Here is an 11,482-nt window from a genome sequence, read left to right as displayed (position 1 = left end):
ATTCTAATACGTGTGAGGTGATATCTCATGGTGGTTTTGATTTCCCTAATAACTAGCGAGATAGGGCATCTTTTCATGTGCCTGCTAGCCATCTGTAAGTTTTCCTCAATAAATGTCTATTCAGGGACGCCTGGGTGGCTCAGTTGGTTGAGCAGCTGCCTTCGGCTCAGGTCATGATCCCAGCGTCCTGGGATCGAGTCCCACATCGGGCTCCTTTGCTCAGCAGGGAGTCTGCTTCTCCCTCTGTGTCTGCCTGTGTTCACTCTCTCTCCCTCTCTTTCTCTGACAAATAAATAAAAAAATCTTTAAAAAAATGTCTATTCAGATCCTCTTCCTATTTTTCAATTGGGCTATTTTTTTAAATTTTTTTTAATGGCTGAGATCTATGAATTTCAGTTATAAACACCTTGTCAGATATACAATTTACAAATACCTTCTCCTATTCAGTGGGTTGCCTTTTCATTTTGAGATGGTTGTCTTCCTTGCACAGAGAATTTTAGTTTTATGTAGTGCCATTTGTTTTTGCTTTTGTTTCCTTTGCTTTTGGTGTTAGGTCCACGAACAGATCACTAAGAACAATGTCAAGGAATTTGCCACCTATGTCTTCTTCTGAGACTGTTATGGTTTCAGGTCTTACATTCAAGTCTTTAGTCCATATTCAGTTAATTTTTGTGTATGGTGTAATAATTCAATTTCATTCTTTTGCATGTGGCTGTCCAGTTTTCACAACATCATTTATTGAAGAGACTGTCCTTTCTCTATTGTGTGTTCTTGGCTCCTTTGTCAGAAATTAATTGCCCATTATGTGTAGGTTTATTTCTGGACTCTCTATTCTGTTTTCTTGATCTGTATGTCTGTTTTTATGCCAATACCATAGTGTTTTGATAACTATGGTTATGAGCCTGCATTTCTCTCTCCCACTCCCCCTGCTTGTGTTCCCTCTCTTGCTGTCTCTCTCTATCAAATCAATCAATCAATCAATCAATCAATAAAAACGTTTTGATAAGGGTTGCATTGAATCTTTAAATTGCCTCGGGAACTATGGACATTTTAATAATATTAATTCTTCCAATCCATGCTCATAGACTCTCTCTGTTTATTTGTGTCTTTTTTTTTTTTTTTTTTTTTTAAAGATTTATTTATTTATTTATTTGACAGAGAGAAATCACAAGTAGGCAGAGAGGCAGGCAGAGAGAGAGAGAGGAGGAAGCAGGCTCCCTGCTGAGCAGAGAGCCCGATGCGGGACTCGATCCCAGGACCCTGAGATCATGACCTGAGCCGAAGGCAGCGGCTTAACCACTGAGCCACCCAGGCGCCCTATTTGTGTCTTCTTTAGTTTCTTTCATCAAGGTCTTATAGTTTTTTTAAAATTTTGTTTTTATAATTTTTAATTTTTTGCAGCTAAAACATTTTATTTTCAATACAGTTAATTTACTCATAAAAACATTCTAAAAATGTACAATTTTTACTTTTTAACAAAATGTAATAGAACATAAAAACTTCAAAAACAATACTTAACATTTACAATTCAAAATCAAGTTACAAAATATTAAATATTTACAAAACTATATCTTTTAAAATATTTATAAAATTACATGTAATTTTATAGAATTGACATAAAAGAATGTCTCAAAAAATGGGAGAATTTTCCTTCATTCTGTCCAGTATAAACTGTGAAGATTCTTAAGTACATGAGGTCTTTGGTTTCAGTGTCAAAGCCTTCATTTTTGTCCATGTAAGAATTTAAATGAATGTGAAAGCCTTGTTACAATCCCTGGTATTGACTGTGGAAGAGCACTGAGCTCCCCTCCCCCCGGAACAGTGTAATCAAGTTGACCTTTGTCCTCAACAAGCAAGTACGGGTTTCAAAAGTGTTGATTAAAAGATTTTTTCTTTCTTTTTCTTTTTTTTTCCAAGATTTTATTTATTTGACAGAGAGAGACCACAAGCAGGTGGAGCAACAGAGGGAGAGGCATAAGCAGGCTCCCCACTGAGCATGGAGGGATCATGACCTGAGCTGAATGCAGATGCTTAACATACTGAGCCACCAAGGTACCCCTAAAAGATTTTTTCATTCAGAACCTCAGGACTTTGCAAATTGAAGTTCTTCAGGACCCTTGGCTAAAGATCTTATTTATTTGACAGAGTTAGATAGATAGAGAGAAAGAGAGAGAGAGCACACAAGAGTGGGATTTGTAGGCAGAGGAAGAGGGAGAAACAGATTCCTTGCTAAGCAGGAAGCCTTATGCAGGATTCAATCCTAGGACCCTGGGATCATGACATGAGCCAAAAGCAAACTCTTAACTGACTGAGCCACCCAAGCACCCTAGTTTTTAATTTATATGTGTGTGTGTGTGTTTGTGTGTGTATTTCTTTGAGAGAGGGGGCAGAGGGAGAGAGAGATGCAGGCTCCCCCTTGAGCAAGGAGCCGGACACCAGGCTTGATCCCAGGATCAAGACCTGAGCCAAAGGCAGATGCTTAACTAACTGAAGCATCCAGGTGCCACTCAGTGTTTTATAGTTTTAAATCTTTCACCTCCTTTGTTAAATTTATTCTCTTTTATTCTTTTTAATGAAATTATAAATTGCTTTCTTACTTTCACTTTCTTATAGTTAGTTATTGGAGTAATAGACATACCACAGATTTATGTATATTGATTTGATTTTGTATTCTGCAAGTTTATGGAATTTATTAGTTATAACAGATTTTTTGGAGGAGACAATAGTATTATCTATAGTAGTATTGTGTTATCTACAAATAGTGATGGTTTTACCTCTTCTTTTCTGATTTGGATGACTTTGTTTCTTTGTCTTGCCTTCTTTTTATGACTAGAATTTCCAGTACCATGTTGAGTAGAAGTGTGTTCATCTAATTTGGAACTCTTGGGCTTCCTGAACCTTGATGTGTGTTTGCTTCCCCAGATTAGGGGAGTTTTCAGCCATTATTTCTCTAAATATGTTTTCTGGCTCATTCTCTTCTCTACTCCTGGGATTCCGATAATGTGAATATTATTCTGCTTGACATTGTCCCTTAGGTGCCTTCACTTTTTAAAATTATTTTTTGTTTTGCTGCTCTGTCTGGGTGAATTCTACTGTTTTGTTTTCCAGTCTTCTGGTCCATTCTTTTGTTTTATCTATTCTACTGTTGAATAGCTCCAGTGTATTTTTTTTTCAGTTCAGTTATTGTATTTGTTAGCTAACTTCTGTTTAGTACTTTCTTATATTTTCTATTTTTTTTTTTTTTACTGAAGTTCTATTCATTCTTTTCCTGAGTCTTTCAAGTATTTTAGGACCATTATTTATATCTGTGTAAGGTCTTTTTTCTGAGGTTTTGTCGTATTCTTTTGTTTGGAACATTCTTCTGTCTCTCCATTTTGTCTCACTCTCTGTGTTTGTTCCTATGGACTTAGGATATCGGTTACCTCTTCCAGTCTTGAAGGAGTTGCCTTGTGTAAGAAATGTCCCACAGGGGTCAGAAGCACTATTACCCATGAAGACCATGGCCAGGCACTCAAGGGAAATCCTGTGTGTCTGCACAAGCCTGCCTGCTGTAGTGGCCTGTGGCAGCAGCACAGGGTGGGTAGGACTCCTGCCCAGCCTGATTGTGCTCACAACAATAGTTGTGAGTTAGGTTCTCAGTGGGGCATGCCCTCTAGTGCTAAGAGGTTTGAGGGAGAGTTCCAAAATGGCACTAACCAGCACCTTTGTTAGCGAGTTAGAATGAGATCACAAAATGGTGCCAGCCATTATCTGTATCTCTGGAGAGTGTCATTACTACAAGATCCTGCCTTCTTGGCAGATGCCAGAAGATTATTAAGTGGGTCACCTTCACATATGCTCTAGGTGTCTTCACATATGTTCTAGGTGCTTTTGTGCTGGGTCCTGGAGGAGATAAGTCTGTGCATGAACCCTTTAAGGGCAGGATCTCCATTTTCTATAGTTCTGTGATTATCCTGGATATAATCCCTGTTGGCTTCCAAAGCCAGTCATTCTGGGATCTTTCCTCTCCTATGTAGGATCTAGGGATTGGCTTGTCTGATGTGGAGCACAGACTCTTTGCCTCTCAGAGAAGAGTTCTGTATTTTGGAGAAGCCCCTGATTGTGGGTTACTGCATCTGGGTGGGTTTCTTTCTTTATTTCTTTTTTAAAAAAATTTATTTATTTGAGAGAGAGAAGAAGAAGAAGAAGAAGAAGAAGAAGAAGAAGAAGAAGAAGACAGAGATTGAGTGAGTGGGAGAGGTGTAGAGGGAGGTGGAAAGGGAGAGAGAATCTCCAGCAGATACCCCACTGAGCACAGAGCCCAACATAGGTCTTGATTTCATAACCCTGAGATCATAACCTGAGCTAAAACCAAGAGTCAGACACTTAACCAAATGAGACATCCAGGCACCCCTGGGGTGTTGTTTTGTTTTGTTTGTTTGTTTGTTTGTTTGTTTCACAAGCATTTGTCTTTTTGTTGTGGAAAATCTAGTTTTCAGAGGAAATTATTCTATATATAGTTTTAAATTTGTTGTGTCCAACATAACAGGAGGAGGTAATTTCAAGACCTTTCTACTCACCATTTTGAACCACCCCCCAGTGAATTCTTTTAAAGCAAAATGGATTTCGCATGCTTATAGCTACACCCTCCTGACTGATACATTTTACCACAAACAAGTGCCTTATAACTTGTGGCCATGACATTGGCTATGAGATTTTTTTCCCAGACTTTTCATGTCTTGTTAATGTAATGTACATTGTCTTTAATATAGTTTTGGGGACCACATTATGACATACATTGCCAGTGGCCCGCCCTTACCTCCGTAGTGCAGACTCACACACACCAACACCTGCATTCCTCTGACTCCTAAACCTGGAGTCCCAGACTTTGTAGGGCAGAAACAACTGTCCTTATTAAACGTTTTCTAAAGTCCTGACTCACAAAGTCTGTGAATATAATGAAACCATGCTTCACATCATTAATTTTGGGATGATTTACTGTGCTGAACTAGTAACTGGAACATGTGGAGTAAGACCTGGGAGCAGGAAGAGAATCCCTGTTGGAGGGCCTATAATGAGCAGTCACAGAGTAGCAAGACCAAGGAAACATTGGGATAGAGCAAAGGTCCCTGGGTAGGAAGTGTCATAGCTTAAAAAAACACAGTCTGTGGCCAGGCTGGGCTAGTGCTCAGTAGTCACCCCACAGAATCTAGACTTTTTCAAATATTTTATTCAGTGAGGGATGGGAGTTGCAGCACCAAGCTAGCCTGTGTGGCTGAACTACATTCTTTATTACGAGAATGCTAACATAAACAATTGATTGCAAAGAGCCTGTGGTTTGGTGTAACCCCTGAAGCAATTTAATTCCTTAGGTTCAAAACCAAAAGTGACATACAAATTACTCTTTCTCATATCTTTCCCTTTATTGAAATGGAAGTTGTACATCTAATTCTGATGTTTTTTTCTGGTGTCTCAAAGCAAGGATTTTGTCCAGCAGTAGCTGATGGGAGAAACCATAATCTAATGATATGTGCCTGGCTCTCCTGCGTGGGTAGGATGCTCTACAGGAGCCTTATTTAAAGCTGGATGGGTGCACACTGCTTTCCTTGCACAGGCAGAGGTAAAGGGAGAAACCCATCCATTCATTCCCCTAGAATTGCTTCAGGAGTTACACCAAACAGCAGAGGCCCCAGATACTGCGATTTGTCTGAGGCAGAGTAGGAAATGACCCCAGAGCAGAGTCCCTGGTAGGGGTGGTTCCACAGACCAGTCAAGGGTCCTGTACATGCAGGTTTCTGATGGTTATAGTCATAAACCCTCGTGAGCAAGAGGAGTGGGTGCAAAGCCAGGTCTCCCTGCTTTTGGTAAGCAAGCCTCTTGAGGTCTCAGTTCTCATGAACAAATGTCTCTGAGCCACAGCGTTGTTGTGGGGACTAAGTGAGATGTATATAAAATTCTTTAATGTTCACAGGATATTTAATAGATGCCAGTCACATTCCAACTCCCTGTTTCCTTTTTAACATGTGAGGGCTGAGTGAAGACTATCAAGACTGTGTCCTTCCCCCTGCCCGTGGTGGATGCACCATAAAACCCCAGGGCACTTGGAAAACAGTTTGTAGAACCATGGCCCTTCCTAACTTCCCAGTTGTTGAAAGTGAAAGCTGGAGTTCAGATGGCGAAGTGATTGTTCTTCCAACACATTTGAGAGTCACCTGGCTAGGTAATGTTGGACTCACACTTGACACACCCCTCGCTGGGCTGGGACTGGCATTGAGTCACATCCCTAAAATCTCCTTTGGGCCAATACGTTAGCTTTGATCATGTGCACATTAAGCTGCCTTTTTCATTTATATATAATATATCCATTTATTTTATAAATATATATTAGCTAGCTCCTATGTGCTAAGAACTTTTCTGGGTGCTTAGGGACAAAGTGGTAAGATAAATGAATAATAATCCCTGTCATGAAGGGTTTCATTCCAGTGAAAAAGGAGAAAGTCTGTAGACAAGACAAATTAGTAAAATGTACGGGATGTTAGGTGCTGAGAATAACTAGGGAAAAGGAAAGGGAGTGATGATGGAGGAGGGAGAGTTGGAAGAGGGAACACTGAAGTCATCTAGAGGAAGAGCATTCCAGGCAAAGCAACAAAAAATGCAGATAGATACCTACATGGCTTCAAGTATTATTTAATGGCTCTTGGTCACATTATTGTGGTGGTCATGGGTATGAGAAGATAAGCAATTGAGTGTTAAGGGAAGAAGATAAGCAGATGGGGCTCCAGGAGGCTGGTGAGAGGAGCATCAGAGACTGATGAGATGGGCAAAGGTCCTGCCCTTGGCCACTGTGCGGGCAGTAGAGAGTGGTAGCTTTGCCTAGGAGGTGAGTGTGATAGTGTCTAGCCTTCCCAGTAGAATGGGCTCAAAGAAGCATAAGGTGACTGCTGCAGATGCGCAGGTTGCCACCCAGAAGCCCTCCCCTGACCACTGCAGTGCTCACAGCCTGACTGTTAATGCACCGTTATGTAGGGGTCACCTCTAGACCCTGAAGTCTGCCTCTGCTAGGGCACAGAATTGGGAAGTCCCTATTTCCGTGGACCTTGGCTACACTGTTCAAGATCAGCTGTATCAGTTATAAGCAGATATTGGGTTTCTGATGACGTGGATGGGTATGTCACATTTGGCATTTGATAGATCTCGACTGGTTTTGAAATTGGTAATTAGCATATCTCTATTTGTTCTAAACTTGAGTATGAAACAGAGGAGGAATGGTCTACAGGCCTCCTTCAAAACAACCCATAAGAACTATGGCTTGTTTCCCAGCTTTTCTTGTGGCTAGTGGTGTGTGGTATTGGCCTGGCTGGCTTCTGAGACAGGTCACCCTGTGACTGGAGAACAGAGCAGAGCAGATGATGCCAGCCCAGGAACTGTGACCCTCGTTTCCACTGGCAACCTGCATGGAGACAGAACCTAGCAGCAGTGTGTCCAGCTCTGCCAGGCTCCTGGGACCATCACCCAATGACCAGACTCTGCCCTTCCAGCAGCTGCAGGAACCTCTGCTCCACAGGTCTGTGGGGAGAGCCGGGCCTTCCTGACTTTCTGGAAACTTTTTTAAGAAAGTTCTCTAGGGAATGGATGATTTTTTTTCCCATTCAAGGTGGATGGACAGCCCCCAGCAAGTAGATGGTAGATGGTGCACGAGACATAAGTCATCAGTGGCATCCTTGTCTTGCCTAGCTTACCTGAGATTATTCTATAACAACAGGGACAGAGTTTCATCAAAAGCAGCCACAATCTGATGTAAATGCATTTTGGATAACTGATTAATATGTCAAAATATTCAGCTCCCAAGGTATGATAAAAATAACTTGAGTTCTCTCTAATTTTATGATTTAGCATTCAAATGACTGATCTAAATTCTTTTTCATAAAATCCAATTTAAACCTGTCCCCTTTAACCAGTGGTTTTGGATGGTATCTTTGCTGAGCCCTGAATTTGTATGGGCCAGAATTCATGGAGGAAGCCACATGTTTTGGAAGACTGGAGGTTCATGGGTTATCCTCACAATAGCACTTGCATCTGTATATTAACTATCATTTTTATAACATCAAAGAAAGCAGGAAGTCAGGTACATATTTGCTGGGCAGTCACAGCTCCTGCTGTATGCTTTAAGGGATGTGCTCTTTCCATACCCAGGCAGAAGTTTAGTTGGGTACCCTGTTGCTCATTTCCTCTGTCCCATGGTGGTGACCTTCCATGTGAATTCACCCTCCCAGTTCTGATATTACTTCTACTCAGCTCTCAGTGGAATTCAGCTTATCCTGGCCTCCTCAGAAAACAGAGCCTGAGACATATAGAGTATGTGCTCACCTTTTATTGTGAGTGCGATCCTTAGGAAGTGAGGGAATTGGGGGAGGTGAGGCAGGAACAGTGGGGAGGGAATAGGAGGTATGCCAGCTGATTCCTGGGTGTGCCTGGCATGTTCAGAGAGGCCTTAAGAAGTTTCTGTGCCTCTTCATTCTTGATTTTGGAGAAGGATATGAGAAGAATGTACCTGTACCTCCCATCCTCCATGGGTAAAAGTCCCCCTGCCCAGCCCTGACCAACGCCCCCCCCCCATGCATTATCCCTCCAGACTTTCAAAGAACCATGTGTGATTCAGATGCCCTAAGGCTTCATGGACAACTGGGAAATCCTGGAGTGAGTTTAGAGGGGCAAGTTGTGGGTGGAGGAGTGCTGTCCCTTTGTGTTCCCAGGCAAGGAAGGGACAGAAGCCATTGGTGCAGCCTGCAGCAGCTATGGCAGCAGGGACCCAGCTCTAGACACAGGTTTTCATAGGCTGGGACCAGTTCCTGAGATGGGGACTAGAGAGGGATGATCTGGCTTAGCGTTGTTTTGACACAAGGCTTCGTAAAGACAACACTGAGCACAAGTTGGGAAGTAGTCAACCCACATGATGGAATACACTACTAAAAATCTATCATTAATGGACATCGCAAACAGAAACATCATTCAGATCTAGTTAATATGGTCCTGGTATGAACTTGACTGATCCTTGAACATGGAGTTACTGGAACTGTGAGTGTAGGACAGTCAAGAGAAGTGTCTTCACTGTGGCCCTTTTATTTTTATTTTTTCATTTCTCCCATTTATTAAATAATAATTGAACAATATAATTGTATATATTTGAAGTGATCATGGTGGTCCTTCTATCGCTCTGTTTCTGGGAAGTCCATGGGCTGCAATACCTCACAGGGTCTATTTCCACTGTATCTGAGATGAGGGATGAGTTGTGAGAACACGAACACACAACCTACACATGCACACACACTCACACATTCTTACTTATACTCTCACACACTCATACACACGCACACAGGAGTGTTAGATTGAATTCCTTATTTAATTAGCCAGCAAACAATGTTTTATCAGAGTTAAGGGAGCCATAGGATAGAGGATGGAGTGCTGCATAACTCCATGTAACGTTCCTTGGACCTGGCCTCTCCGGGCATTTAGCTGCAGGTGATTATCCAGTCTTGGTGAGGTCTTGTCAGATCTGGACAGCCCAGTTCCTTTTCTTTTTGTATATTTTGATCTTGACATAATTTCGGACTTAGAGAAAAGTTGCAGGTTTAGGATAATTAACTCATAATAAACCCCTTTACCCTCATTTACCATTGTTGACATTTGCCACACCATTTTCTGTGTGCATATCTAATGTTATTTTTTTTCTGACCTACTTGAGCAAAAGTTGGAATCATTGTGACTTTTACTCCCAAACATTCTGTATATGTTCCCAAGAGCAAGAGCATATACATTCTTATTCACAGTATATTATCAAAATTCAGTAATAACATTTTTTATTGAAGTATAATTAATGTACAGTGTTTTATTAGTCTCAGGTATACAATATAATGATTCAACAATTCTATACATTGTTCATCAAGTGCTCATCAAGATAAGTGTATTCTTAATTCCTTTTATTTAAGTTTACCCCACCTGGCATTGTGCACTAACATGGGTGAGGAAGAGGAGCTGCTAAGGATTGCCAGAAAGCTGGCAAAGATGGCCAGGAAGAACATGGAATGGGCCCTTGATTTTCTGAAGAAGCTGAGAAGCTATCAGATGTCCATCTAGCTACTCCAGACAATAAGTATTGGAGTCACCATTAATGAAATCTGCAAGTTCTGGTCAAAGAGGTAGTGTCTGTGGCCAAAGTCCTCATCAAAAACTGGAAGCAGCTGCTATACTCACCTGGGCCCCCCAAAGGAGAAAAAAGAGAGGAAATGAAAGGGAAAAAGGGCTTGACTGTTCTGACTGGAAGTCAGAGGCAGGACTTTCTCCACCAAGGAAAAAAATAAGGTAGGAGTCTAAAGACAGAAGAGACTCTGTGGACTCCAAGACTTCAGCCGCCTTCTTTCCAAAAAGGCCATTGGCAGAAAGATCAAAGAGCAGCAAATCAAAAGCAGAGAGTCCCAAAACCCCCAGCAGTCCCTCAAACCCTTCCCTCCCATCTTCTTCCTGATGCTCTGCTATCTCACAGGGGACTCTGTGTGGGACAAATGTGTGGAGATGCTCTCAGCAGCCTTGAAGACCAATGATGACTACAAGTACTATAGAGGTGACTGTGACAAGATGGTGTCAGAAATCAAAGATGATACCTACCAGGAGCTCAAGAGCATGGACATGAAGTACTAGAACTTGGTACATGGTTGAATCAGCAACCTCAAGGACTAGGAACCCTAGCCTGAGGAGGAATGTGCTCAGGGGGGCCATCTCTGCTGGACTCATTGCCAAAAGTATGGCAGAGGAAATGGTCACTGATGAATTGAGGGAATTGAGGCATGCCATGACCCAAAAGGTTACCTGTTAGCACCGGATAACCAAGATCGGCAGCACCACCACTGACTTCTTCCAGTGCAGCATATACAAGAAGCACAGTACCTAAAACCAGGTGCAGTTCATGCAGTACTGATGAGCCCATGACTACTTTTGTCTTATGCAATGAATGTGGCAATCACTGGAATTTCTGTTGATAGAAATGCCAGGCAGGAGTTAAGTGAACAAAGTGAGAAGAACAAAGATAAAGCACAAAGGCATTGTAGCTAGAGGAAAAATAAAAATTAAATTGAAGAAAAAAATTCCCTGTATTTTACTCATCCTCCTACCTACCTCCCCTTTGGCAACCACCAATTTGTTGTCTGTATTTAAGAGTCTGCTTTACTATTCATCTATTTTTTTCTTTGTTTGTTTTGTTTTTTAATTTCCACATATAAGTGAAATAATGTGCTATTTTTCTTTCTCTGACTTATTTCACTTAGCATTATAGCCTGTAGTTCCCTCCATATTATTGCAAATGTCAAGAGCTCATTCTTTTCATTGTTGAATAATATTCCATAATATTTATAGATATCACATCTTCTTTATCCATTCATTGGTCAGTGGACATATGGGTGCTTACATATCTTGGCTGTTGTAACAATGCTACAATAAACATAGAGGTGTA

The 11,482-nt window shown here is 41.4% G+C and overlaps 1 pseudogene; it reads left to right on the top strand.

Annotated features, from left to right (window-relative positions):
- Positions 1–9,960: 9,960 nt before the first annotated feature.
- Positions 9,961–11,077, top strand: LOC131807899 (transcription elongation factor A protein 3-like; annotated as a pseudogene).
- The last annotated feature ends 405 nt before the right edge of the window (positions 11,078–11,482 follow it).

The sequence above is a fragment of the Mustela lutreola genome, chromosome 9, assembly GCF_030435805.1.
Source record: "Mustela lutreola isolate mMusLut2 chromosome 9, mMusLut2.pri, whole genome shotgun sequence".
Lineage (NCBI taxonomy): Eukaryota > Metazoa > Chordata > Mammalia > Carnivora > Mustelidae > Mustela > Mustela lutreola.
Note: the sequence above shows the minus strand (reverse complement) of the source record. Positions and strands in the feature narration are given on the sequence as shown.